Consider the following 4391-nt stretch of genomic DNA (forward strand, 5'->3'; position numbering starts at 1 on the left):
TGTGAAATACTATATATATATATATATATATATATATGTATATATATGTATATATATATATATTGTAACGTAATATTAGATATTACGTCATATATGTAATTATTATGTCATATAATTGTGTGTTCTTTGTATTATGTATAAAAATGTTCATTTCTTGTCTATGTATGTATTGTAACAATGTAAGTAGTAACGCCCGTCCACTGTATGTAATCTTGCCTACGTGCGGAAATTATGTGCGCACTCTTGATGTAAGTAGAACAAACAGACAAGCGAAGTAATCCGAAATAGTTCAGCCCTCGCTGTTTGTCCCTAAGGTAATTCAGAGCGCACAGATTTGACAGTTACTAAATAAGTAGATTGTTCAAGCGAGCCGAGGGTCTTAAAACTATCCAAGTTGACGTGTGACAAATTACTCTCCCCCCTCCTCTGCACTCGCCCGCACTTCCGGTCCGTGGGTATATAAGCTGTGAAAACCACTCACACCTTGTCATTTCTCGCAATTTGCTCTCTTGATAAGACTTCTCGTAGGTTGGACTCATGAGACGATTCGTGTGAAGTGATCACCCCTTTTTGCCTCTATTACGTGTCTTATATACATTTGCATTGCATTATACTTGTAATTGTACTTATTACTTCTTTTGATACATATGTTCCTGACCTCTTTGTACTTAGTTAGTACCATATTATATACGTATCTTGTACTTCGTATTTGAACGATACTTACCATATTCTTGTATTCGTGTAACGGTCCCATTGACCCAACTGCCCATTCTTTTGTGTTTATTGTTGCCTGTAAATATTTTCATGTTATTAATAATTTCGTTTACTAGTTTTACCGCTAGTTTAATATTCCTTTCCTGGAATCTTCTTTGTTACGAATTATCTAGGCCCTGACAAAATAATTCAGTCCTACAGTGGCTTCTAGAAGTGAGCTGGTTCTTAAGCACTTATCCGTTATACGTAACGTCTCTTCACATAACCAGCCCGTCCGTAACAATATATATATATATATATATATATATATATATATATATATATATATATATATATATATATATATATATATATATATATGACAAAGATGAGGAAAAGGAGAAAGGAGACGAAGAGGAGGAAGAGAAGGAGGAGCAATTTGGTATTATTTCGTTGTGTATAACCAGCACTTCTATCCTTGGTGGAGGCGTGGAAGTTATAAAAGTGAAAGAAGAGGGTAGCAGAACGGAGGAAACGTAAAAGATAAAAGTGATCAGTATGTATTTTATTTAATTTTTATCTTGAATTTCATTTGATAAAATTATTTCCATATTCTCTCTCTCTCTCTCTCTCTCTCTCTCTCTCTCTCTCTCTCTCTCTCTCTCTCTCTCTCTCTCTCTCTCTCTCTCTCTCTCTCTCTCTCTCTCTCTCTCTCACACACACACACACACACACACACACACACACACACACACACACACACACACACACACACACACACACACACACACACACACACACACACACACACACGACTCGGTGGCACAGTTGGTAGAGTCCTCGACTGTCACTACGGTGGTCCGTGTTCGAATCCTGCCCAGGGCTGAAACAATTTCAGTATCGCTGTACTTCGAGTCGTTACTCCAACTCTCGTGGGCGAGGAGTTGGGTGTGTCTGTTATATTGTAATTCTTCATTCACTTTCTTTTTATAATTGTATTATTGTAAGTCACTCATCTGTAGGCCCCATGCCTCTTTCGTGATGTATGCTTTTAGTCAAGTTCCATTACCTAGTAACGAAGGTGAATTAAATTGAACTTAAACTTTTCTTCATTTTCTTCACGAATTCTGGTACAACGTATGGTTTTAGGTACATCAGAGGATTCCCCCTGGGATCCTCTTACACCCACCAAGCCAAGTCTGCTTCGACGTCATTATTCAATTCATCCAATAACTTTGAACGTTACAAATAAGTACCACCCTTTAAGGGCGTGACTTTACCTCCGTGCACCAATAATTTCTCTCCTCCTCCACCCTTTTCTCCAATCAGAAAGGCTGTTATACTGTCTCAAGCAATACTGCTTACGCAAGCACTCTTGTCACGAAGCGAAGTGGCTTAGCGTTAACATTTCGCAACATCAGCACCTCTATCGATACCCTAGCTTGTATTTACAAACATTGGACGGTGAGCGAGAATATGCAACTCTGCAACTCCTTAGCGGCCATTGTTTCAAAACATCCAAGTCGTAAAATGAATTTCTCGACACCTGCCCCTCTATCTAACTACTTGTCTACTTCAGTCTGCCAGCCTCTTACATCCATAGATCGGTCATACGAGCTCTGAGCTCTCTTTCGGGAGGGAAATAGTTGTCGATCACGAGTCCAGCATGTGATCCAAAGACCAAGGTGAATACACACACACACACACACACACACACACACACACACACACACACACACACACACACACACACACACACACACACACATACACACATACACATTTTTATATTAGAGTGCTGGTAAGCTTTATCTTTACTTTTACTATTATTCTTAAAGTTCTTCTTCGGTGCGATATTGTGTACAAGGTTGAAAACACTATTTATCATCAACAAGATACTTTAGTACTCTTCACAGAAATGGTTGTGTTCTTATTGGCTGACTTGTGAAGGCCGTTTCTTTTATCAGGCGCAGAGGGAACTTGTTTGGTACAAGACATGTCTAAGCTTTTTCGGGACATTCTCCTATGTGATTCACCTATGCCAAAATAATCATATAATTTTGTGGAAATGCCAGCAAACGGATTCTCCAGCTTCTACTGGGACTTTCAAGACGACGCCGAGATGGAACCAAACGGCAACCAAGGCACTTCAAGGGACCTGGACAAGGACTTCGATCAGAGAGTCAGAGCGTTCGTGAGTGTCTGCACCATCATGGAGCTCATGGTCCTCCTCGGATTCTTCAACGACAAGGTTGGACAGCTCCTTGATGAGAAAACCAAGAGAGACACTCGACAGATAAACAAAAGCATCCTACGGAGCCTCATCATCATTGGAATCGTTCTGGATGAGGTTCAAAAGTCCGTGATGCAACCAAACAAACGTAAATTTTCTGAATTAAGAAACGAAACCTAACACACAAGCAAGAAACTGAAGACTTGTATTGATTTTGCACAAGGAATGCGATGGAAAGAAGTACGTTTCCTGGGCAAAGGCGGCTTTGCTTCCGTTTCGCTCGTAAAGGACGTCACTTCTGGCTTCCTTTGTGCACGAAAAACAATCAAAATCGACCGCCTTGAGCGACAATTAAAAGAAATTGATATTCATCGAAAACTAAAAGACAATAATGTCGTAGCCTTCCTGGGCGAAAACAGGGACTCTGAAAACTTATACGTTTTCTTAGAATATGTAAACGGCGGTACCCTTAAGGACAGAATCGACACAAGAGGAATGTCCGAAAGGAGGGCAAGATTCTTCTTCAGACAACTGATTAAAGGAGTAAAGTACTTACACTCCAGGAATATCGTTCATCGAGATCTTAAACCTGAAAAGTTTTTCTTAAGCAAAGACGACGATCTCAAGATTGGAGACTTCGGGATTGCTGGCGAGTTCGTGAAAGGCGAGTACCTGACTAGAATCTGCGGGACTTCAGCCTACATCGCCCCCCAAGTCTTCACTGGACGATACTTGGGAGAGCCCATCGACGTCTGGTCCTGCGGGGTTATACTCTTCAGACTCGTAACTGGTCAGAATCCTTGGAAAGTCCCTGTAACAAACACACTAATTTTGGAGTCTGGTCCTATTCGACCGAAGAGATGAGGCTAAAAAAACCATGAAAATCACTCTCAAGAAGAATTTTCCGGCTAATCAAAAACGTTCTTGTTTCAAATCCTGAAGAAAGAGCAACTCTCAGCAGTATTGAGCAAGACGCATGGTTTCTTGGTTGACGTAAGAAGTTGTACAAAGAACACTAAAGACCTACAATAAATTAGAAGCAAAAATAGAAAATTATCAAATCATCGCCTAAAGCATAAGGCACCAATTTATTTAAAGCCCTTAAATAACGGGGTTTCCCCTCAGCTGAATAAAATCTTCCGATCGCGGTTAGAAAAGAAAATATAAAAAATATTCCCGACATTAGCTCATTTATATCACTCTTCTATATCTCAAAGTTTTGATAAGTCCCTTGATTATTTTTGTTTATCTATTTATTATTTTGTCATTTATATATTCATTGGTTTATCTATTTACATATCTATTTGACTTTTTTATTTATCTATTCATTTTATCTATTTATTTATTTAGTTATTCATTTACTTATTTATTTATTTATTTTTATTTTGGTTTATTATCATATATATATATATATATATATATATATATATATATATATATATATATATATGTATAAATATATGTA

The 4391-nt window shown here is 38.4% G+C and overlaps 1 pseudogene; it reads left to right on the forward strand.

The window, feature by feature from the left end:
* Window positions 1-3151: 3151 nt before the first annotated feature.
* LOC143033131 (serine/threonine-protein kinase Chk1 pseudogene) lies at window positions 3152-3790 on the forward strand (annotated as a pseudogene).
* Window positions 3791-4391: the final 601 nt, after the last annotated feature.

Source organism: Oratosquilla oratoria, chromosome 15 (assembly GCF_046742065.1).
Source record: "Oratosquilla oratoria isolate Oo_2021 chromosome 15, ASM4674206v1, whole genome shotgun sequence".
NCBI classification, from domain to species: Eukaryota; Metazoa; Arthropoda; class Malacostraca; order Stomatopoda; family Squillidae; genus Oratosquilla; species Oratosquilla oratoria.